The 25967-nt window shown below is 51.4% G+C and overlaps 1 protein-coding gene across 2 annotated transcripts in view; it reads left to right on the top strand.

The window, feature by feature from the left end:
• Mef2 (myocyte enhancer factor 2) overlaps positions 1-25967 on the top strand; it is an 88845-nt gene that overhangs the window by 31682 nt on the left and 31196 nt on the right. The window lies entirely within an intron of this gene.

Raw genomic sequence — 25967 nt, 5'->3', positions numbered from 1 at the left:
TCTCCCGCGATTCGCGAGGATCAATCGGCACGCGCGCGTAGCCCCGTTGCGAGCGAGCGAGCGGACGCTCGCGCGTTCGAGCGCGCGCTTCCGTGTGAACGACGCCGTTCCTTTTCAGAGCTGATCGCGCGCGGTCAGGAAGTCCGCGCGCGTGTATCGGCTTTACAGTGCGAGAGGCGATGACGTAGGTGATGCGTTCATCGATTAGATACACGTGTAGCTCCTCCTGCGGCGCACGGCGGCCACGCCGCGCCGCGTCGTGGTATGAGCGAGCGAGCGAGCGAGCGAGCGAGGCTACGCCGAGAACGGCGGCGACGGCGGCAGCGCTACCGCGTACTCGTCGGAGCGAGAGATGCAACGTACGTATGCACGTCCGTACGCATTCGCGACGCGTCTCGCGGCTGTGGACGTGGAAGCCGCGTTCAGCGGAAAATTCTCGCTGCGCCGAGCGCGAGCAAGCGAGCGCCACCGAGTCGATGCCTCGGCTAATTAGCGCCGGTTAGTTCGGAGGCGCGCGTGCTGAGAGATTATTCCAGGCGACCGCGGAGCTCCTCCGCGGCCACCGGTCGCTGCGCGCACCGCGTTCGTCGAGCGGACGGTCTCACTGGGAAAAACTCCTTGTCCGTCTCGTAATTCAGGCTTGCGTCGGATTACCGGGTTACTTGAGCGCCGAAGAGGGAATAATGGGAGCTCGTTGGAGAGAGACGCGTTGGCGGAGAGCGGGGTGGTGGTTGCTTGATTCACAAAGCTTGGAATTGATATTTGGAGAGCGAGTGTAATTTCGCGCTCGTGATTTTCGATGAAAAATACGACCAACCTCTCGCGCGAGTCCGATATGGCGCGTATATTATATGCAGCCGGCGAGGCGTGATGTAGGCAATGACATGCGGAAACGCGCACGAGAGAGAGAGAGAGACAGAGAGAGAGAGAGAGAGAGAGAAAGGAATACATACATACATTTTCTCGGGAGGAGAGACAGGAATTTAGCGTCTCTCCATCTCGGCGATTTATCGCGCCTCGGAAAAAGGAAGGCGCGCGCGCGGGCGCACGAGAGAGTAGCCCGCTTTGCTTTGAATATAGTATTCCTCGTACCTCCGCAAATCTGACCTTGGGACGTGCGATATATCGCCACGGGGGAGTTCTGTGTACGACCGGCGGCGGCCGGTGCTCTCGCAGCCCGGCCACGTCGAACGAAAAGACGGGCGATATAATTTAGCGGAGGAAGAAACCGCGCGCCGAGAGTCGTGCGGCGTCACGGGCCGCACGTGTGCGCGCGCTCGGTTGGGGATGCTGGCCCTCCTGGACCGTGTGGAGAGCGCGGAGAGACGAGAGAGAAAGACGGAGAGAGAGAGAGAGAGAGAGGAGGAAGGGGGAGAGGGAGAAACGGAGAGAAGCATACGCGGGTGTATCGTTGCGAGGGAACGAGAGAGAGAGACAGAGAGAGAGAGGGAGAGGAGAGAGAGAGAGAGAGAAGAGAGAGAGAGAGGAGAGAGAGAGAGAGAGAGAGAGAGAGAGAGAGAGAGAGAGAGAGAGAGAGAGAGGAGAGAGGAGAAGAGAGAGAGAGAGAGAGAGAGAGAGAGAGAGAGAGAGAGAGAGAGAGAGAGAGAGAGAGAGAGAGAGAGAGAGAGAGAGAGAGAAGGAAACCGCGGCGTGCGGAAGCAGGGGAGGAGAGAGCGAGAATGAGAAGAGAAGGAGGAGAAAGAGAGAGAGAGAGAGAGAGAGAGAGAGAGAGAGAGAGAGAGAGAGAGGGTGGGAGAGAGAATGTGTACGTTGGTCGTAGCAACCGCCGTGCCGTCAGCTGCCGACAGATTTATCGAGTGGCACGTGCCGATCCAGAGCAATGTCGTTTTATATTTTTCTACTTTCCGCCGAGAGCGCTTGGTCGCGAGGGCAAAAAGTTCTGGCGCAGGATCACCGCCCGGTCAGCCGGTCCTCCTCTCTCTCCTTCTTCTCTTCCTCTTCTCTCCTCTTCCTTGCTGTTCGTGCAAAACGCGATCGGGGTTATCTCTCGTCGTCGCTGCGGTCGTGCGATGCGCTGTCCTTCCGCTTTGGACATTCCTCGATGATTCCTGCGGAGTTCTGCCAGAGTTTCGGCAGGAAAGAGCAAGAGGGGTAGGCTGGAAGAGGGGGAAGAGAGAGAGAGAGAGAGAGAGAGAGAGCGAGTTACGAAGCTGCCATTAGCGCTACGTGGACGTGACGCGTTTCGTGCGTGCGGTTATTTTTGGTAACGGCGTACGCTCGCCGACGGTTCTAATTAACGTTACCGACTACCACTGAGTGCGTATTATGTTCCGCTGAAACATTAAAGTAGCGGAAATCTACAAAATTGCCGCGAACGGAGCAGGCACGGAGGGGGCGCGGGCGATATTTCTCTCGGAAAATCTCAAATTGGTTGATTCAACTTCTCGGCGAGCTCGAGTTTCAGCGCATAAATAATCCCTGTACGTTTATCGGCCCCCAGTGTCTCTTCGCATATTTAACGTCGCAAGAACCGACGATTCGCGTCAATTACAGCGAAAAAGTTGACCTATAAACGACGAATCCACCGTAGCTTCGATTACAGATAAGCAGCAGCTTTTACAGACGCGAGCGAGGGGTTGCGACACGTTTCTTTCCCATGTATTTTGCAAGCGGGGGAAGTCGGGACGGTTTTCTCCAAACTCATCGGGACGAGAGGTACCACGATCTTTCCGCCGCCGGTACACTCGGTTGATGGTCCAAAGATTATGACGAAGCAATCCTGTACGTTTTTCGTTCCGCGAGTTCCCAGAGATCTGCTCGAATCGCACACTGGCCGGCTGTATCGACACCGTGTCGGTCGTCAAAGCGAGAACACAGCCGGAGATTGCTTCGCGCGGAGATTTTGCGAGGTGAACTCGGCGAAGCGGAGGAACGTGCGTCGGGCATGTACCGTAATCACACGTTTTCGCCGTAGCGTAAACCGCCCTGGACACCGCGAAGTTTGACACCGAGATACAGGCATCGCCGCGCGCGCCAATTTTATCGGTTCCCGATAATTGGTGGTACGAACTTTCGAACTCGCGCGTCCTCGCGCGAATTAATATTTCCATGAACCAATGACGTCGGTGATAACCGGGGTGGGCGAGCCAGGGCGGCAAGACGAGAGAGAGAGAGAGAGAGAGAGAGAGAGAGAGAGAGAGAGAGAGAAGAGAAGAGAGAGAGAGAGAGAGGAGAGGAGAGGAGAGGAGAGAAGAGGACGCACGGGAGAAAAGATTTCACCGATATGGTAGAGAGCGCGGAGCGTATTAAGAGTGACTTAAATTAATAACGCTCGCTATTTCGGAGTCGCTTCCAGGCACCGCTAACCCGATTAGCAGCCGAATACAGCGGAGAGAGCGAAGTGAGATAACGCGGACATAAGTAATTCATCGGCCGATCTCGCGGCGTGACTGGCTGACTATGGTAGTGGCGCAGTAATTATGGAAACTTCGACGTTACGTCAGGCTTTATAATTGGACGTATCTCGCTCTCTCTCTCTCTCTCTCTCTCTCTCTCTCTCTCTCTCTTTCTGTCTCTTTCCTCTTTCCCTCCCTTCCACCCATCTCTCTCTCTCTCTCTCTCTCTCTCTCTCTCTCTCTCTCTCTCTCTCTCTCGCCTTCACGTTTACGAGGGTGATGCTGCAAAGGGTCGAGGGACGGGAGGGGTTGATTCGGCAATGCGAATCGCATTATGTCACGTCACTCACGGATTGGTACACCACTCTCCTTCGCCCTCTCTCCGTCTCTCTGTCTCTCTCTCTCTGTCTCTCTCTCTCTCTCTCTCTCTCTCTCTCTCTCTCTCTCTCTCTCTCTCTCTCTCTCTCTCTCTCTCTCTCTCTCTCTCTTCCTGAACGTCCCTGCGTCTCTCTTGCATCGCGATCTAATTTATACAGCGACTCCGCTAAATAAAATAGCTTAGCGCCGCTTAACGCCGGTTAGCCGTCACTTAACAGTGTTACGCGTAATTTTCGGCTCCCAGCGCTGTCGAGCAAAGACACGGCTTCCACGCTATGGAAGCCGCTCCGCGCATTGCGCCGTGATTACCTTAATTATTCCTCTCCTGTACCCACCCGGATACCGAAGATACGCGAATCCCGTGGTCCCTCCCCTCCCTTCGCTCTCCCGTCGTCTTTCTCGTTTATACTCGCGGAAGCCTAGGCTCTCTGTCTCTCTCTCGCTCTCTATCTCTCTCTCTCTCTCTCTCTCTCTCTCTCTCTCTCTCTCTCTTTCTCTCTCTCTCTCTCTCTCTCTCTGTCTCTCGGATCGGTCGGTGTAACGTTCCGTATTTATACGGAATGGCCCAGATCCACCAGATGTGTTGCCTCTCTCGGTTGCCGATATCGGGATTAAAATAGCGGCGGAATTGAAAAATAAGCGGGTCCTCGCCATTGCGAGATGTTATGAATTTATTATCGCCGCTTATTTATTATTACGCGACTCACCCGACCGGGAGAATTTCGAAGCCGAAGGCTCCCGCGGATTATGAAATTGTAGATAAGGGACGAGTAAGGGATAGCTCGTAGGGGTAGCTTTCGAAACAGTCTCGACGCTTTTTTTCTCCTTCGCAGCTCGGAATGCAGCCGATGACCGGAATGCGAGAGTTTCTCGCCGAAAAATTCGCAGAAACCTCCTTCTCTCTCATCTCGCGCATCTGCTGGGTTTCGGGCCACGTGTGAAATAAAAAGCATTACCGTCATTTTGAAAAGCGCTGTACCGCGGCGGGAAACATCGCTGGAGGAAGCAATCGAGCGGGAGGTGTTGCCCGTTGACGATCGTAGAGACACGACGAGCGACGAGCTCTCCCTGGCTGAAAATCGGCGGAATAGGGCTCAAATTCGCGGGCAGGGCGGGGGGGGATTCGCAACCGGCCCTCTCCGGCAGCCATCGGGAATCGTACGTATCCCGTGCATGTTGTAGATACACGATAAAACTCGTCGGGCCCTCGCCTCGTCGTCGATGTGTGCGCGCGCTCGCGCGAGGAATTAATGATTCACGCTGATGATTAAACGTTAATTCTACCGAGCGGCGCACCGCTCGGCCGATCGGCCAGCGGCATATAATGGGATTCGACGCGCGTCAGTAGCTGCCCTCCGTTATGCCGTTAGTACGCTCGCTTATCCGCGGAGCTCGTTGTTACATTACAGTTCCGTGTAATGAAATTTAGAGCGATAATCTGAGCTCGCCGACGCGCTTGCGGCTTGGCGGCGAGTCGATGCTTCGAAACTGCATACGTATGAGGGAAAATCGTCGGTAAGCGAGTCGCAAGCTCGCTCGGGACTTGAGTTTTGGTAGAAATGTAGCTTGGGGCTTGGTTACTTTCGCGGGGGAAAAACGAAGGGCGACGGGGGACGAGCGTTCCCTTCGCTCGTTTCGCTGCTCGCCGGAAACGTCGCTCGAGAGGAGAACCGTGCATCTCGGGCTTCCGGAAACGGCTTGGTCGCGCGAGCTGGATGAAATTGGACTTTTATTTTTTTTTTTATCCAGCGCGCTACCGAGACGGTCCGACGTGAAAGCTCGCACGCGCTTCTCTGCGAGCTCGCTAATCGGCGGAGGAACCGAGCAACCTCGCGTTTCGCTCAACGCGTGCGATGTGATGTCATTTTTGCGTCATCGGGCTCTCGTTCCGTCGTTGAAGCGCGCACCGGAGGTTTCCTCGATGCCTCATTTTCCTCGGAATCATTTCGCGGGGAAAACGCCATGACGATTCCCCCCTCCTCGGCGCACAGTGGGGCTAGATGACACTCTGCTTGAAAATTCTCTAGAGACCTGAATATCCAACCGATCATCGACACCAATGGATGAGAGGTTGATCCTGAATAAATTCCGGAGATCTGTCTTGCCAAAATAAAAAAAAATTTTTTTTCTCGGATTACTAGCCCCAAAAGAGGAAAAATTATCGCGATAAACGCGAGAAACTTGTGAAACGCTCAATATTCGACACTTATTTCTATTTAATAGCGTATTCAGCGAATTGAATGGATGAAACCAATCAACAGATACCTCGAGATTTATCGATCTTGAAGCAGAAACCCATTAACCCAAAACTCATATGCCCAAAATACAAAAACATCAGATATAGACCCGTTAAGCACAAAACCGAGGGATTTTGAGTCTTAAGCTCATCAATCTAGGAGTCTATCAATCCGAGATACTTTTTAGCTCGTGGATGCATGAAGCCGTATATATATACCCAATCTAGCCATAGCTCGAGAACCTAATAATACTCGACGTTGGATATTCAGCTATAAAACATTAAGTTCGAGCCTCGAAACTTTTAAGACAAACCCTAAACCCATGAACCCTGAACCGATAATTTTTTCAAAATTTCGGCTAGACCGATCTCTTTGGAATTTATTCAGGATCAACCTCATCCACATTGGTGTCGATGATCGGTTGGAAATTCAGGTCTCTAGAGAATTTTCAACCAAAAAATGTCATCTGGCCCCCCCCCACTGCGCGACGGCGCGAAATTCGCGCGGATGCGCTCCGTGCGTGAATTGTAAAAAACGAGTCTCGAAATCGCGGACGAGCTGCCGTGAGAATATTGCGTTTGTACCGTCGGACGATGCGCGTTTGAAACTTGAGAAGTATCGCAAGTTAAAACAACTGGAAGAGAGAGAGAGAGAGAGAGAGAGAGAGAGAGAGAGAGAGAGAGAGAGAGAGAGAGAGAGCGAGAGAGAGAGAGAGAGAGAGAGGAGAGAGAGAGAGAGAGAGAGAGAGAGAGAGAGAGAGAGAGAGAGAGAGAGAGAGAGAGAGAGAGAGAGAGAGAGAGAGAGGGAGACGCTGACGTCGTGACGCTCATTGAGGCCGCCCGTGCGGAAAGAAGCGAACGAAGAAACGTTAACGACGAGAGAACACGTCCGCCTTTGCACCGAGCTTTGTCGATGAGAAGAGGCCGCCTGCGCGTGCGCGCGTGCGCGCGCGCGCTCTTGCAAGCTCGCTGAATCTCGCTGGAATCTCACGCCGAGGCACCTGATCAAACAATCCGCCGGACTCCCTATCGACTCGGCCGAGGTCGAGATCGATCGCGCGATTTCTGGATCGCCGATCTCGGCTGACTCAGCCGAAAATCGGAGGAGCCGGCTTCCTTCAGGGATGGCAAGCAAATCGAGTCGATACAATGTGGGTGAGCCGAAGTTTCGATGCTACTGTTGCACACACGAAGATGATCCTGACGCGTGGCGGTCGCGGAAATAAAGCGCGAGAAGTCGGAACAAGAGCAAAGTTTATAATTGGCAGGAGGATTAAAAATCGAAAGGTTACAGCTGGAAGAACGAAGGGATTCAAAGTTGAGAAAGCTTAGATGCAAAAATGAAAATGAAAATTCAATGAAATTTTCAACTTGAGAGAGAGAGAGAGAAAGAGATGTAAAATGCTGCGCAAGCATCGTGTCGTCATCGCGACATATTCCAAGTTGCCCGACAACCTCGATCGTCTCGCAGCTTCCTTGGATTGTCGCGAATTCAAGTCGCATCTGCAAGGTCCAGTTTCGAGACGGCACTTTGTCTCAAAACTGGACTTCCCGAATCGCGCACTTTGCTCTCCCTGGGAAACTCCCCCGGAGTTCAAGTTTCGCTATTTCCTTCTGTGCGTTTTCCCGTAGCATCGAAGAATGGACTCACCGATATCGTACCGTCCTCGATTTTCGGCTTCTCGAGCGTCACGAGGATGCTACTACCGAGAGGCGATCGTTTTGCATCGCGGGCATGGAGCCGCCATCGCGGCGCGGCCATCGCGGAGACGCCATCGTCCTCCTCGTGGTCGTCGTCGTTATCGTCGTCGTCGTTGTTGTTGTCGTCGTCGTCGTCGTCGTCGTCGTCGTCGTCGTCGTCGTCGTCGTCGTCGTCGTCGTCATAGTCATCGTCGTCGCGATCGCGATCGTCTCTTCGCTCGTCGGTTAGATTAGCCGTCGTCTTCGTTGTCGCGTGGTTACTCTCTCGCCGAGGACCACGCCGGTTGGGTGTTGGTGGAGGAGAGGTGGGCCGTCTTACGAGCGCACACACCCGATCCACTTGTGCACGCATACGCACGCACGCACATGTACACACATGCACACGCACACGCACACTCTCTCCATCTCTTCCCCTGGCCGCGTCCCTCCACCCTGGCGAAAAAGGGGCGCTACTATATCGGTGGTATTTTGGTTTTGGCTCGGCTCGGCTCGCGGCAGTTCTGGGAGTGGAGTTCTAAAAACAGCAGAGGTAAGTCCTGCCCGCTTTGCTGCTGCTGCTGCTGCTGCTGCGAAACAGCAGCAGCTGCCTGCCTGCCTGCCTGCCTGCCTGCCTGCCTGCCTGCCTGCTTGCTTGCTTGCTTGCCTGCCTGCCTGCCTGCATGCCTGCTTGTCCATTTGCTTGTCTTCTTCTTCTATTGCCGATGATGATGATGCTGCTGCATCATCGCCGTCGCACGACACGGTTCCTCGCGTTCTCGGCACTCGCGATACCGTCGTCTTCACGCTGCACCGTCGCGTTATCGTCGCCGTCACCATCACAGTCACCGTCACCGTCATCGTCATCGTCATCGTTATCGTCATCGTCGCGGTTGCTGCGGACACTTCCGTCGTGCGCGAATCCGTCGAAGCTATCCTTGTGGTGTTCCTCCGAGAAGGACTCTCTGTATCCGTTTCTCTCTCTCTCTTTGCCTCTTTGTCCGCCCCCCCTCCCTCTCTCTCTCTCTCTCTCTCTCTTTTTCTCTTTCTCTCTCGCTCTCGCTCTCGCTGTCGCTCTCTCCTTTTTTCCCCCCGCAGCACCATCCGTCTTTGTCTCGGGAAGAAACCGCGACACCGATCGAAAACCGAGCCCGCGTCACTTTTGCGACTACCCGCGGCGATCGCCTCGCCGTGCCTCTTATAATACACACCCGCTCACTCGCTCGCTTCCGATGGCGGTTTACTAATTCAGCTTACTACCCAGAACCCACCCGGTCAACCTTCTTTTAGGCACCACCCTGCTACTCGCTCTGCTCTCGGCGCCTCTTCTCGCCCTGCGCATCCCCGGCATCCCCGGATTTATTTCTTCGCGCGGGAATTATTTTTGGTGTCTTTTCCCGCGGTTTGTTAATATACACTCACCCGCCACTCGTTCTCGATCCACCTCTCTCTCTCTCTCTCCTCTCTCTCTTTCCTTCTCTCTCTCTCTCTCTCTCTCTCTCTCTCTCTCTCTCTCTCTCGTCTCCCTTTCGTCTTCGTGCACATTATTCTCCTCTGAGATTATTCGGTATCCTCTCTCCTCCCTCGCTCGCTCGCTCTCTCTCTCTCTCTCTCTCTCTCTCTCTCTCTCTCTCTCTCTCTCTCTCTCTCTCTCTATCTCTCTTTCTCTCTCTTTCTCTCTGTCCCCCGTTTCGCGGTGGTCCTCGCGCTAAAACCGTAACGACACGCCGTGTCTCGCGATCGGCACGCACCCGCTCGCGCTTTTAGTCGCTTTGCCGCGAGCACTGCGCGCGTCTTCTTTCGGCCGGCAGCAGCAGATCGGCAAGATCGGGTTCCTGGCGGTCCAGCAGAGTCCGTTCCAGCGGACCGGTCGACTCGAAATCAACGGCGACGGCTCCGCTTCCGCTCGTGTGCTCTTTCGCCTCTCGCTCCTCTTCAACTCGCCCATCGGCTTCCGCTTCTTCTTGCTGTCTTCGCTCGCCATGGCCGCAAAGACGTATAGCGATTATTCGGTTCGTGATATCACGGAATCAACGGCTCTCTCTCTCTCTCTCTCTCTCTCTCTCTCTCACTCTCCCTTTCCCTCTCTCGCTCTCTGTTTCTCGCTCTCTCGCTCTCTCGCCCTCTCGCGCTTCCCGCGCTTTCGAATTCGTGAAGTGGAACTCGCGCGCTCGTCTCTCACGAGAAGCTCCGCGTAGAGGGCTTCGCCGTCGTGTTCTTCTTCTTCGCCCGCACACGCTTCTGTTCCGTCTTGTTTATCCGACTGGATCGCCATCTCTCGCTCTTCGCGACAGCGTGTCGTCCGTTCGACACGTTGGCACTCGTGCCTCGTGCTAGGCTCCGATCAGCGCGAGCAAATTTCACGCGAGCCATTCGGGATAGCGACCCCCTCCCCTCCCTCCCCCATTGAAATTCCCGCGTGCGGAGATCGAACCCCATGCAAAACCGCGAACAAGACCGGATCGCGTCTCTTCCTCCGAAAGTCTCTCATGGAAACACCAAGCTGTGATCAATCGAGAAACCGGGAGGGACCGCCCGGGCGGTCGGTCGAGTAGTGTGGCAAGAAAATTTAGATGAGAATCAGATAGAATTAGTGTGCGATGAAGAACGGGTTGAGTCGAGAGAGGCTTGCTCGCACGCAGATCTGTTCCTCCGAGTTTGTGAAAGGTGAATGTCTCTCCTGGCGCTTTCATATTAGAAGATCCTCACTTATCTCCGAGTTCACTTACGCCCGAGGAGGGGGGAGGGGATTCATAGGCCGAGCGTATCGTTCAAATCGCCGCGTCATTCATGAAAAGGAACGGAAAAGGACGCGCTTGGCAGATCGCGGAGGGATTCTCTCTCTTGCTCGATCGCTCGCTCTTTCTCTCTCTCTCTCTCTCTCTCTCTCTCTCTCTTCCTCTTTGTTTCTTTCTCTCCTCCGTCGCACTTGATGATCGTTCTGCGACGCTCGTCGGCCCTTTGTCTCCGCGTTGTTTCCCGAAATTCAGCGGCGCGGCGACGGCGATCTCGCGACGTCGCGCGTAACGGTGAGAAATTGGACACGGCCTTCGCGTTCGCGGGAGACATTTAGCGGGACATTTAGCGAGGAGCGCGAGCACGCGCGACCGGTTTTTCAGAAGGAAAGAAAAGCGGCAGTTGCAGAGTAATCAGTCAGTGCGGCTCTCGGACGGAGCGGCCTCGCCTGGCTGCTGCGGCACACTCGCGGCGATTCCGCATCCGTCGAAATGCGAAGCGGGTTAACAGCCACAGAATTCCGCGGCCTCGCGAATTCGCGAGCGTGCGAGTGCGCGGCGCCGCGACTTGTAAATTCACGGCTCTATTATTCGCCGGCTGATATATGTACATATACGGGGCAGGGGATTACCGCCGTTTAATTTCATTCGTTTCGCCGGGCAATTCCGAGCGGGACAAAGCGCGCATCGCGCGACAGCAATTCCTCGATATTACCGAGCTGATCGCTAGTCGGATTTCCAATTTCCAACGCGTCGGCTGGAAAATCGACGCGCGTATTGTTTAACACCGCGGACATCGCGCTCGATATTCCGAGGAGTCGCGAGAAGCCACTCGCCGATCGCCTCCCTCAATTCGCGTCGGTCTCCGATCTGACGCCGCCAACTGTCTTTTCCAAGACAATTCTCCGAAATCGACGCTCGCTCGCGCACAAAACCAACGTGACGTCATTCTCGCGTCCCGCCAGAAATCTAAGTTACACCGCTGCGTGTAACTTAACGAACGCTCGCTACCGCGACGGATCTCGTCACTTTTGCGACACGATTTCGCTCGCTCGGTGTCCTCGTGGCTAGCGAATTTTCGCGATGATCGTCGCAGTTACCTTGACTGGCTGCCACCTCCCGCTCTCTCTCTCTCTCTCTCTCCCCCCTCCCCCCGGCCTCTTTCTTTTGCAAGCTAATAATGCAGAAAAAAACACGGCTGGTGGGCGTACAATTTATTTCTGGTTCGCCGTCTTTTTATTTTACACAGCCTGCTGTTACGTACGTCCCATAGACGCGCGATATTGCGAGGTGTACTCTTCTTCGCCCGTGTATTCATACGCCCCGATAGCCATCGTCTCCGTTGCTACACGTCCACCACCGTGTCGAGAGAGCCGCGTTTCGTTAATTATAATCGTTACGTGCACGTGTGCGTATACGTGCGCGCGCGCGCGCGTGTATCGAGAGCCATTCGATTTTTCCTATTATTTTTCCCTTTATTAACTCCGCCTAACTGAATCTGCGTCGTGCATTCCTACAAGTCCTACGCGTCTCGCTGCATTCCCACGCGAGTTCGTAAAAATATACGATATGAAAGATTTGTTTATTTCCGCCCAGTCGAACTGCGTCTCGATTCTCGATTCGCCTCTTGCTACAGCGCGATTGTCGGGTGTTATCATCATAATCGACGAGGCCGAGGGCTCGATCGTCGAGTCTTCGACTGTGCGTTTGTGGTTTTTCTTACATCCGCGAGAGAGGAATTTCTTTTCCCGACACTTCTCGAGAATTGCGCGCGATACTTACACTCCGCGTACTCGTCGAATCTATGAGTGAGATGAGTGTGCACGGTGACCCGTTTCTGTCGCCGCACGACGCTTTGTGATCGACGCAACGCGATGCACACGACGACCCCATGTTGCTGTTCGGGCTGAAATCCCTTCGTGAACCCCTTGGCTCGACGGTAACGACGGACATATGGTTCTCGCCGGGACGAGAGAGAGAGAGAGAGAGAGAGAGAGAGAGAGAGAGAGAGAGAGAGAGAGAGAGAGAGAGAACGTCCGAGGACAAAGCATGATTTTCGTGATCTCTCGTCGCGAGTCCATGAAGGGTGAAGAACAACGCGAGCGACCCGACTCATTTCTTGCACGATACACGCGTCGCCGACGAATTTTTACACTTGGCGAAGTAATAGCGAGACTGTTTATCGCGGAGCATGTGGAGCTTTGCAATCGACACAAGCGCGAGGCAGCCGTCGTCCGGTGGAAAATCGGAAGGGCGAGAGACAGAGAGAAAGAAAGAGAGAGAGAGAGAGAGAGCGGACAAGCGAACGATTGAATGTCGCTAATTAGTCGCTTTTCACGGAGCTCGTCTTTGTGACGCTCGGTCAACTCCAGCAGGATTTACCGTAATGTTCTCATTTCCCGAGTCGCGTCACAGAAGCGAAAGCTTGACTTTTATAAATGAATTCGCGGAACGTGCGAGTAACGATGCTCTCCTTCCCCCTTACGATCGTTTGTGTAATTTTTGCCGCGCGACGTTTCACGGAAATCCTCCTCTATCCTCGAGAGTTTATCTAGTTCGCCTAGTCGGAGGAACGGGAATCAGTGAAATTTCGTGGAAATCATTTTTCCAATTTCCCTCCTTTCTTTCTCCTCAAGGAGATCACAGTAGCTTTCATTTACGTACGACTTCCCGTTTGCGCATCTTGATTCCCGCGTTGATAATCTCTTATATGCAATATCCAGAGAGTGCAATATACCATACTTCACTATACGATGGAATACAGATGACTGATCTACAGGGCGACACACAGAGAGACGACTCGACGGTCGTCTACGTAGAGAAGAAAGAGAGACCGCCGAGCTGTGTGGCTTTCATTGTTCGCGTGAAGATTAACAACTCCATCATTGATAAGCCCCTAAAAGTACGTTTCTCCCGCGTCCGTGGTGTCCTGGCGGACTGTTTAACGATTCATGACGTTTCCCGATCTCACGGCTCTGCCGCCGTAGTTTATTTTCTCCTCCCCCCGTCCCCCCTTTTTTCCGCGCGAATCTGCTCGCGGAAACATATCCGGCGCGTCAACGGCGACATTTTCATCGAAATTCTGCATAACCCGACGACTATGCAAATGAACAACGGTGAGCGGCGCGTTCGGAGAGCCGGGCCAGGAGAGAACAGAGAGAGAGAGAGAGAGAGCGCGGATCAAGTTCCAAGATGCTGATATCACTTAATTGAATTTGACGCGTTTTATTGACGTCGCGCGGCGACAAATAGCAACGACAGCGGCGCGCGCGCTTTGCTAAATGCACGGGATGTGTATGATGGCGGAGGGACGAGCGAGCGAGCGAGAGAGAGAGAGAGAGAGAGAGAGAGAGAGACCGAGACAGACAGAGAGGTGATAGGGGAGGAGGGGGGATCGCAGTTTTTGAAGCCCGAGGGCAAAATGAAGAGTGATGACTCGAAAAGCCAAGCTCACGAGAGCGCGACTATTTGCGGCTCGCTCGGCCGCATAGATCTCTCTCTCTCTCTCTCTCTCTCTCTCTCGCTCTCGCTCTCGCGCTCCGCGATCGATAGCACTCGCTCGGGTTATTCAATAATCAACGTCTCGTCTGGTTTTTTCGTTTCCGCATCCAATATCCTCGCTGCAGCTTCGCGCCACTCTCCGGTCGGCGACGTGCCCTTCAGCGCGCGGGATCTTTTGTCTCGGCGATAGCCGCCGAGTATCTCTCGTAAATCACAGCGACGAGCGGGGGGGGAGGGGGAGAGAGAGGGGGGGTAGCCTCGTGCTGGGCTGACCTCATGCCGAAAGTCCGCTCGCGTTTCTCGCTCTTTTTCCTTTGACGTCGTGCCAAGTGCGCGGTGCGTCGCGTCGCGACGCGCCGCGACGCGGCCGAACGGCCGAAGCGTGCTTTCGCACCGCGAGACCCTGACGAGAGAACTTCGCGTTGGCGCTCCGGGGAATTCGTAGGCGCTTGCGAAACGACTTCGCGAGACGTTCCGAAAGATCCCGAGCCGACGGGCCTCTTGGATGTGCGCGGGCTCGGTTGTGCTTTGGCTCACGACAAAGTGGGAGACTCGCGGTTCTCGAAAGCTCTTCTCTTCTCCTCCTCTCCTCTCCCTCCCCCTCTATCCGCTCCACCCTCCTGCGCCTCGTCCCGGATGACTGTCGGCCGTTTACGCGACTCTTCGTGGCGATTAATAATTTTCGCGATCGCGGTTGGCGAAAACACGACGCTTCCTCGTGTTTTTCGCAACTCACCCCCTCCCGCCTCCCGCCCCATTTTGCGCGTGAGAAGTTGCCTCTGAATGTTGCATATGCATATATCTTTGATCGGCCGGCGGATCGGCGGATAACGCGATCCTTGTGTGTGTGTGTGTATTTTTCCAAGAGCGATTCCGCTGCGAGTGTAATTAACGAGTAAATTGTAGCGCGAACAACATTTCTAGATTACACAATGTAATCGCACCATGTGTTTCTGTGGTATACACACATCGCACTCGCACGCACACACACACATATACACACACACACACATACACACACATTCGGCTGTGTGACGCGGATCTCGCGACACTGTATATCGCGCGCAACCGAACATTGAATTACTGAAAGACAACAAGCCGTGACAAGTCATTACTCCGCCATTAGCAGTCTTATCTCGCTGACGTTTCTTTGCTCGTCGCTCGAATACAATACAATAATACATGCAGCGCGTTTCAGACACGCGGCGCGGGAGCGCTCTTCTCCTCCGCGTTATTGCGAATTATTGTGCGAAATTTATCGCCCAATCAATTATCCGCGGCGCTCCTGAGCGTTCTTCTTTCGTCTATTTGATACCTGCCTGATTAGTTCCCTTGTTAACGTTGTTAGCGTCAGGTGAGCACGTGAGTCGGCGCGTTTTAACGGCCGCGCAATGTTTAGCGTGCGCTGCGCCAGCTCTCAATGGGACTCTCGTATAATCCCCCTATTGAAATGTCAAACAACCACGCGGATGAGAAGCGCACATAATGACAGAAGCGGGTGTTGCATCATGTTGTCCTTTTATCGCGCGTGTCGCGCGGATTTTTGAATTAAGTGTGTATCCATCTCTCTCGCACAATGATTTTTGCTATGGCGCCGATTATGCGCCGAGACACGTGTATCGCGTTTTTGTTCATTTCGCGACGGTCGCGAAACGCGATGCAGCTCCGCCGCTGCGTGCGATTTAAATGTTAATTATTCGAAGGTCGATCGTGGAAACAGAACGAGAAACGCAGGAACGGAGAACCGCACACGCGCGCGCGCGAGAGAGAGAGAGAGAGAGAGAGAGAGCTCGGGCGGCTTACGGTGAATATCGCAGACCTGCGAAAGTTGCTTGCATTTTCTCTCACCGATGGAAACGTTCAATCCGCGTTTTTCGCCACGCGGCTTTCTTCCTCGAACAATCGCCCGATTCTGCAAAAAGCCTGGCTCATCTTCGCGTCATTGCCGGCGATCTGACGGACCTTCGCAGACGCACCCGGTAACCACAAATCGACAAATTAAATTCCCGCGCGAGAATGCACCTAAAATCACCGTTGAAAGGCCGAAAGTTCGCCCGCGAGACTGAAAGCCCGTCTCGTCCACAGACTTCTATATAGAAGCTACATTGAGAACTTCCATTGGTTTTCATATATAAAAGCGACTCTTATGTAAAATATAAAATCGTGCGCACATGCGCATTGCAAAGTCCTGAAAGGCATGTAACTACATTTTTTTGCCGTACAGACATTTTTACTCCGGAAAATATTAATATTTATTTAAATTATTTAATATTTGTGCGAACATTGAGTATAAGTCATTGAATGGGACATCGCAAGAGAAAATATTAGATATTGGATAAATATTAACATTTTCTGGAGTAAAAATGCGGTGCAGTTGCATTCCTTTCGGGAGCTTGCGCATGCGCATGCGCGAAATTTTAATACATACTTTTCGGGGACGTGTTAAAGAGACCAGTTATCGGTCTAATGTATAATATAGAAGTCTCTGCACTAGAAAAAATGTATTGTTGCGTGAACCAAAATTTTGTTGTAACAACAAAGTAATTTGATTAAAATATGTCCAACAAAACTGTTTTAGTTCCTGCAAACAAATATCTTGTTCGATTACGGTTTGTTCGTATAACGTGATACTTTTATTGTAGCAACCAAAAAGCTTTAACTAAATGAATTTTGTTAAAAATACTATAATTCTTTCTTAATATACGAAATCTAAATTTTAGTGCACAGAAAGACAAAAGAGTGAGTATCCATTGGGTATTATTTTAGTTTATGTAAAATAATATTTCATTATTATGTAATTCTTATGGATGAAATTACTGAAATGCTTAATTTTTATATATAATAAAGTCTAAGAACAAAATCACTTGGTTCAGAGAACAGAGTTCAATTGAGACAACTAAATATATTTTGTTATATAAAACAAGATATTTAGTTGCCATTAAAAATGCTTCAACTAAACAGTTTTACTACAGATACTAAATCTTTTTTTCCTAGTGTGTGTACAATATAGAAGTCTATAGAAATCTCTCATTGAATCGCCGATCCAATGGGACAGCCACGATCGTCAAGTCGAATTCAGTATCGATTCGCGCGAACGTTTACGCTGGACGCTGCCGGCGGGCGGGCGGCGGCCGGCGGCGGCGGCGCTCTGCTTGTACACCCTGCATAGATATAATGTCGCGCATTCATAGCCGTCACCTCGTTCTGTCTCTCGATTTTTCCCGTTCCCCGGCTGGTTCGCGATACGACTTCATACGACTGTCATACCTTTCACATTGAAGTATCATTAAAAGCGCTCGAGCAGCGCCAAGTAGAAACAGCCACATTGTTCTTTCGCGTAACGCACGAAATGAGCAACATCGCCGGGAGAACCGCCTCCGCTTGCAACTCCATGGCCTCATCCCCTCGCGAATTTAGCTCGCCCGAAAAGGACATTCGCCGTCGTCGGGCGATCTTTCCCCGAGTCGCTTTCCTCGCTATTTCTCGAGCAAGTTTCCTCGCCCCCCTCTTCGGGGGAGTCTTCTTTTTCGCGTGAGCGGAAGGTCAGCACTTCGGCTTTCTGTTCGGTCCGGGATATGTAGCTGTTACGCGGTTTTACCAGCTTACCAGCGTACCCTCGTCGGACGAAATCGCGAAAGTACGGGACACTCTGTACCACGCTGTGCCGCGGCGAGGAGAGAAAAAGATTGCTGCATAGCAATTACCAGTTACATGACGCAGCTGAATGCATTATTAGTTGATCGCTGTAATATCGGCATGAGGTTCTAACTTGAGTGCCAATATTAATAATATCCGACGGATACAAGTAACGGTAATTTTGTCATCATTAACAAGATACGACGCTCTCGGCAAAAATGTCACCGCTGTCTCGCGTACGCGCGATTCTCCCGAACAGATTTATAACGCAAAACGCTAATGGCGGCGATCGCGCGCAATTCGCGCCGCGGCGGGGAAAATCCCTCCTGAAAGTGAAGCCTCGGGCGAGCTCTCATATTTATTTGTCATATGAAAAAAACCATCCCCTTCGCTGATTGCGTCAGCTCGCTGGCGTTACGGGTGCGGGCTGCGCGATAACACCCAATAACATCCGTCGTCCGCATTGTCGTCGGCGCGCCGGAGGCGACGAGGTGACATTTTACCGGCGATTCGCCCGCTCGATGTCGACCCGCTATTGCATATCGCCGCGCTAAATGCGACCGAAGGGTTAAACGTAGGCAGACGCGGCTTCTGGACGCGAAACGTTCTCGCGTTACCGGCCAATATGTGAACATTCCGCCCACAATATATCGTCTCGTCAAAACTCCCTCCGTTACCCTCGGTGAGTTTCTCTCCCTCGCTCGTCTCCTGCCCTCCCTCTCTCTCTCTCTCTCTCTCTCTCTCTCTCAGCCTCGCCCGCCGTGAGGAGCAAGATGTCTCTTGGATGTCGAGACGGCGGCAGGCAGGGTGAACGGATATCCGGTGTGGCAACAGACGCCCGTCTTGACTCGCCCGAGTGTCGCGGGCGCGGGGGTGAAGGTGGAGGGGGGTCAGCGGGAGCGGGAGAGATAGAGTCGTTAGTAAGCGGCGTTGCTCGGACCGGGGGCCGCGAGGTATGGTCGCCACCTGGTATTTTCGTTCGACACAAACCTTCGGTAGGCTCCACTGCCTCTCGCGGGAAGTCGAAGTTTCTTTGCCTTCCTGCGGAAGGAGGAGAGCCTCGTGACAGACACCGCGTCTATAAGGACGCGAAGAGGCGACGAGCGAATGAGAGAGAGAGAGAGAGAGAGAGAGAGAGAGAGAGAGAGGGGGGGGGGCGAGGGTGCTGCTTTTCCTTCCCCGGCCTTTAACCCGTTTGAACGTTCATTCTTTGGACACGGATAACGCTAAAGACGCTTGCGCGATGACTCGCGGAATCCGCGGCGACAACACGCCAGTGTCAGGGCCATTAGTCGATTAAAAATATATCTTCAGCTAATCGACGAGTTAAAATCCTTCGTCATGTGTATGTATTTGTGAATACGACCGATGGGATTAATTAGCGATCGGATCAAAGTAACCGATTGTGCGTAGTCGCGGTTTGCTCGACTTCATCATCAGCGGTGAAGCGGGATTTCGATCGATTAATGGCCGACTTTGTCGCCGGGGAATCCCCGATTTGACGAATGACGAGTCAACGAAGAGAGAGAGAGAGAGAGAGAGAGAGCAAACGGGCGGAAATCGCGGTCGAGCGGTGATTCCGGCGATCTCGAGTTCTCGCGGAACATTCATTGAAGGTTCATCGCGCGGTATGCATACGTTGCGAAGAAATCGATTAGAAAGAACGAAGAAGGGTTACCGGGGTTACGGGATGTGTCGCGCGAGAAATTGGACAGAAATCGAGTCACATCTGACGTAGGAATTGTCTAACTGCTTCGAGCGAACTGCTCTATAAAAGTCCGGTTTCGCTAGTAAAAAGGGCTAATCGTAAGGAGAAAGCTGTGACTGAGACGTCTCTAACGGTGCACGTATGCTTAACGAGGGCTATAAAAAAAGATGTCGCTACACTAGAAAAAAAAATTTAGTATCTCTAACAAAACTGTTTAGTTGAGGCATTTTTGAATAGCAACCAAATATCTTGTTTTATATAACAAAATATTTAGTTGTCCCAACTAAATATATTTTTCTGCTTTGTTCTGCTGGACCTGGAAATGAGTTTGTTCTTAAGCTTCATATATAAAAATTAAGCATTTCAGTAATTTCATTCATAAAAATTACATAATAACGAAATATTATTTTACATAAACTCAAATAATGCGGGATGGATACTGTTTTGTCTTTCTGTGCACTAAAATTTAGATTTCACATATTAAGAAAGAATTATAGTATTTTTAACAAAATTCATATAGTTAAAGCTTTTTGGTTGCTACAGCAAAAGTATTACGTTATACGAACTAACCGTAATCAAACAAGATATTTGTTTACACGAACTAAACAGTTTTGTTGGGCATATTTTAACCAAATTATTTTGTTGTTACAACAAAATTTTGGTTCACGCAACAATGCATTTTTCCTACGTGTACGGCGAACTCCACGGTGGACGATGATAATGTCGTCTTGTATCGCGTGCAACTTTCACACGGCAGCTTTCCTTCGCGCTCGTCCGCGTTTAGCAGCCGAGTTTTTCGAGCGACGAGAATTTCGTTTGGCCTCGGCGTGTTTGTCCGTACATCGACGAGCGTGTTCTCCGGATCTCGTCAGTTTGTCACCTCGAATGTACAGCGCGACATAATCATTGTGACATTTCGCGCGTATCGCGCGCCACATCCGCTCCCGGATTTAAGCAATTATCCTGATTCGTGTGCGTTTACTCGCCCGCTCGGCTTATAATCCCCCTTCTCGAAATATCTTCGTGGAAATATCTCACGATCAGTCGCGCGACGGTGCGCGCGACTGCTGCTTAAAAATTACGTTTCATCGAGTTACCCGACCGATGGATCTGTTTCCCTGTGAAGGATGTGCGCGAGGTGAGGCGACCTGAGATAGCTTCAAATATCGGAAAGTCGCGATACGTTCGCGATAAATCGCCGTCCGAATTAGCGGCAGTCTCGGGATATTTCTTTCCGATCTCCCCCCCCCCTCCTCCTCCTCGCCGCGCCATGTCGTATGTATAGTAAAACGTAATGTCCTCAGGTTTTTATCGCGTCCGAACGCGAGATGAAAGATCTTCGATCGCACAAATTTCGACTACATTTTTCTTGATTTAAGATAAGCAGCGACGATCTCCGACTGCAATTATTTCGCTATGTCGTTTCTTTCTTGCGAAGGACTTGCGATATTTTCTTTTCCTTTTTCATGTGTGTCGGACGATCGCACGCGATTCGCATCTGTTTCGAAGTACCGGAATGAGAAAAGTGATCTTTTCTTCTTTTCACCGCCGATTGTGCGCACGACCGATGGTTATTACTGACGGTTTCCAGTTTCAATTCGGACGCATTTCGCGCGATTGACCGTTTGGCGTCGCGTTCGGATGATATTCGACTGGAATAGCATGTTACAGCTAGAGATCGCTCATGACGCAAACCACGACAAATCGACTCGGTTTCCTTGTCGAGACGGGCGACGGGGATTATTTTGAAGATCCAGCTCGAACTTCAGGATCTCTCGGGGCTTGTATGACAGACGATTCTATACTTATCGCGCGTTTAATTCGCGTCGGAATCCATCTCGGATAACGAGATCGCGAGAACTCCTTTTATTTAGTTGAGGCCAAACATCGAGTCTCGAGCGTGAAATTCTTCAAATTCTATTATTTTCGGAGAGGACGTATTAATTATTGCAATTCGGCGAGGTGAAAATTATTCGAGAGAGACCAAGGTATCGGAAATTCACCTGCGCGCGTGTCGTCTCCGCTCGTACAACACGGCGGCTCGTCATATCGTCCGGCGACAAATTATCCCGTTGAAATATAAGCGTTAATTGATAATGCCACAGGTACTACCGGCAGGATACGTCGGGGATCGATCGCCGTGCGCGCGAAATGACGATCGCACGTGAAGGATAACTTCAGCTTTGCAGCTTCGGGTTTCAAGAACCGGTTGTCCGACGTCTATTTTCGTTTCGCGAAACTGTCTCGCTCCCCATCATTTTCGATGCGCTGCTATTTTCGATTCGCCGCCCGATCGACCAGGTCACACGGTTAAGCGCAGTTCATCCGATAATGAAGATGGACTTTCCTAGATTTTCCTGAAGAATTTAATATCATTGCTGCCGTCGGTTGCCTCTGCCGTGCGAGTTCGATGGTGGGAGAGCGCGAGAGATGGAGAACGAGAGACCGAGAGACACAGAGAGGGAAGGAGAGAGAGAGAAAGAGAGCAAGAGAAAGAGAGAGAGAGAGAGGGTGGGAGAAAGAGAGCAAGAGAGAGAGAGAGAGAGAGAGAGAGAGAGAGAAAGAGTGCTTGTATACACGTGCGCGCGCGAGAATGATAGATAGAGGGAGAGGGAGAGAGAGAGAGAAGGGACGTCAGATAGCGGGGGCTGCTGAAGGGAGGAGTGGGAATAGCGAGAGGGATGCGACTATACCATATCGCCCCGATATTGTTATCGATCCTACCGGTCGGAAGGTATTTGTTACGTTCATTGTTTTTCCTTCGCACCGTCGAGCAAAAGGAGATCACGAGGGCCCCCGGCATCCCTTTTACAGTGCTAAGGTATCGGCGCTCGGCCGTCTCTTACCCGTTTCCTCGCTTTCTCTTTTTCACCCTTCGTTTGCTTTCTCTTCCGATTCTCCCCTTTCCGACCTGCACTCTCTCTCTCTCTCTCTCTCTCTCTCTCTCTCTCTCTCTCTGCGCACCCCTCACAGCATTTCTCCCTTGTGCGGCCGCTATCTCTCGGCTTTTTTCTACGCGGTCATTTAGCACTGTCGGCTGTTTGACCGAGAAAAGGCTCGAGTTACAAACGGGAGAATAAGAGCGGTCGAGGAAGAAAGAGAGAGGAAGAGAAAGAGAGGGAGAGAGAGAGAGAGAGAGAGAGAAGGGGGGGAGAGAGAAATTACGAAGAGCAGTTATTAGGGCAAATTATCCGCGCGACGGGCGAACGAAATGCACCAGAATCGTGAGGAAGCGCTTGTATGAAACATGTATCGAGACCGCTTATTTACAATGGATCCGCGCTTTCTGAGAGCCAAGATAGCAATTAACGAGATTACGGATGATAAAACGACCATTTCTGTCCTCCTCCCTGAAGACGAGACATCATATAATTCTGACGGATGGGATATATTTCATACAATAGGTGTGCAAAAAATAGAGCTTACGTAACCTCACCGGTATCGCACGGGGTGTTAGCGCTCCATTTTTGTAATTTCGCACCGACGATCATGGGCTATCTACGTTATCGCGTCGCTCAACTCCGAAATCACACATACATCGAGCAAGAACAAGATTGTTAATTTTACTACAAGAGCACTTCGTATAACGTTACTTCGCGATACCGTTTTGACGCGATATGTTTTGACGTTCAGCAAAAATAGCAGCAGAACGACGTACAGATCGAGCGAAAAACTACTATACGGTCTTCTGACTGTATAAGCACTTCGCGGTGTAATTAGTCAAGTTATTAGTCGAGTGATTAGTCAAGTAGACGTTTCTTCCTCGGCGTGAGCGAGAGCGAGAGAAAATGAGCGCGCGAGTGAGAACATCAGCGATATCACCTGAGAGCCGAGCCGAATTTTCGCGACACGTTGATTACGAATTCGCAGTGACGACGACGACGGCGGAGGCAGCGGCGGCGAGGAGGTCGCGCGAAATTTCACGAAACGAAGTCTCGTGAAATTTTCCAGCGCAAATGCTTTTATTGACGCGGCACCAAAATTACCCGCGCGCAGGTCGTCCACAGACGCGCGCGCCGATACATGCATGCATATGGCAGCGCAGCTAATCGATTTCGATCGCAGAGTATAATTTTAGGTTTGCCGAGATTTTTGGGTGGGAACACCGAGGAGGATTAATAGATAGACGATGCGAGAGATGACGGCGAGGTAACCGGCTAGCCGGCCAACGCTCTATCTTTTCTCTCCTCTCTCTCTCTCTCTCTCTCTCTCTCTCTCTACTGAGCGCGCGAACAACGTCCCGACGAGCAGCGGTCGTATCAAAATAGTGATGTCCCGCTAAAATAATAGTCGCTCGTTGTAAAATCCGCTACGAAAGAATGATCGATCGAGCGGAGCGAACGGTATATCGGGCGCGGCCCGATATATTTTTCTCACGCGGTTCCTCTCGAATGCGCCTCATAACCGAGTTCTCGCTCGCTCGCGATCCATTATTCTCGCACTTCCCTTTTAATTTGTCATATCCAGCTGAATGGATAGGTATATTTTCCGCGCGGACGTGTCACTGCGGTTTAACCGCGCGGAGAGCGCACGCGATTCGATCTCATCAAATGGCGGCGCGCGCGCGCGCGCATTGCTCCGCTCTATCTCGCACGGAGGCCATGCATAACTTATGCCGCTTAATTAAATATCCCTGTTCGTTCGAGCGCCGCCGGCTTCACATTATTTTTCAATATTCTCTCCCCGCGTCACTCTCTCGCAAATACACACACACACACACGTGTGTGTGTGTGTGTGTGTGTGTGTGTGTGTGTGTGTGTGTGCGCGCGCGAACGAAAGAAGCAATATGCGTGGCGTCGCGCGATACAGCCTTGGGACTATCCGCCATTGCGCAATGAATTTTTCTTAGATTGTAGCCGGAATTTTTGCATCAGAAAAGTATCGGCACGTTTCATCGTGTTGCCGACCAATCGCTCGCCGAGTCGAGTACGATCGGATGCTGGGGAAGACGCGTGATTATTCGCGAGCACGTATTGATTCCTTGCGATTCTCGCGGTTCGCCCCTCGATATTTTGGCCCATCGATGTAACTTGAAACGAAGCTTGCGATAAATGGGATTGATGATGAGAGGGGGGAGAAGATGTGGACCATCTCCCTTGTTAGCTCTTCGACATTTCTTTCGTACTGTAACTTTGAGCAAATAATTTTAGGCTCGCGCCAGATATCGGGAAAAGATAAGAAATTACCGATCTCCACGATTAGAGAATTCTAATAATTTAGTTACGCAACACGTTTGCCGCTAAAAGTTTGCCGCTGGATCGATCTGAGTATGTTGTACCAGATCGGCATGAGAGAGAGAGAGAGAGAGAGAGAGAGAGAGAGAGAGAGAGAGAGAATTTCTCATGCACCTCTTACTCGACCGTGCTCGAAAAACGCATGCAGAGGAGGTCTGCTTCTGTCTCTCTCGGGTTTACAGCAACCGCGACAATCGCGATTCGCTCGCTTGATTAACCTATCTGCACCAACCTCGCGTCGGCCGGCATGCGCGATCACACCGCGGCGTCGCCCTCGCGTGTCTACGTGTGCTCTACGTGGCGCGAATAATCATCGTCGACGATCCGGGCCGATTTTAGGCCTTATTAATTACTTATCCGTCTTCCGTTCCTCGTGTCTTCTCGCGCTCGCTCGGCCGGAGATCGATAGGCCAGGACATATTGAACACTCGCTTCTCCTCCACCGGGTTAGGTTATCCGACCTCTGTAGGGGGACAGCTACATTGCAGCTCATGCATAATACATGACGATCCGACCTGGAGTAGATTTATATTTACCCTGTACCGGCGATAATTCGTTAAATATCGACAGCAAGCGAAGGCAACCGCGGAGACCCGGTCGCGAGCGCGACTTTTGCACGTCGCGACGAATGTCCGACGCGAATACACGACTTCATCCTCCGCTTCTTCTCGTAAGGCCTCTTGGTCGCGAAAGTCGCGCGCTTTTCCGCCGCCATGACGCGGCTCGAAGCGTTCGCCAACCGAGCGAACGTGGTCTGAACGTCGTTTTTTCCGATGCATCTCGTGGCGCAGCCGGTGTCCAATGAGAGCACTCGCTGCCGAGTAAGGTTGGCTGATTTTCATCGATTAATCGAAAGAACCGATAGTTTGTTTTCAATTAATCCATGTTTCCAGATGATCTTGTCTTTGCTCAATTAATCGATGATTTTGTTTTCTCAACCAATTCGGTACCAATTTTTATTTTTATTTTTCTTTTAATAGAGGATTTTTGTAATATCGTCTTTCAGATACGGTAAACGAAATTCACGAACGTTAATTCCGGATCTACAATAGGCGTAGCGAGCTTTAAGTCTTAAGAAATTGGCCAACTACAGTCGATAATTTTTGTAAAAGTAGATTGGGATTGGTTAATTTCTTAAGGTTTAAAGTTTACTACATCTATTGTACAGTCATGGACAATAGGGTTGTTCGGTTTTGATTGATAAGTTTCGGAACGCTACCGAATGAGAGCGCTTATCTTCCCAAAATTAGTTCTCTCATCAAATGAGATCCCGAGTTGAAGATCTCGCGCACTGACGCGATTAGCCACGAACAATAAGCTATATCCAAGGAGAGTTCTGTTTTAAAGAAGAAATAAAAGCTCTTTCTTCTCAAAGCAGAACTCTCATTAGACATCGCTCATAGCACTCGTCGCTAGTCGCGTTCAGTGTATAAGATCCTTTAAGAGGATTTTTAGTAATACTGAGAATATCGGTAAAAAGATTTTTTCTTTTTTTGAAAAATAATC

The sequence above is a fragment of the Harpegnathos saltator genome, unplaced genomic scaffold (genome assembly GCF_003227715.2).
Source record: "Harpegnathos saltator strain DR-91 unplaced genomic scaffold, Hsal_v8.6 scaffold135, whole genome shotgun sequence".
Lineage (NCBI taxonomy): Eukaryota > Metazoa > Arthropoda > Insecta > Hymenoptera > Formicidae > Harpegnathos > Harpegnathos saltator.
The sequence above is the reverse complement of the archived record's forward strand: the minus strand, read 5'-3'. Positions and strand labels throughout refer to the sequence as shown.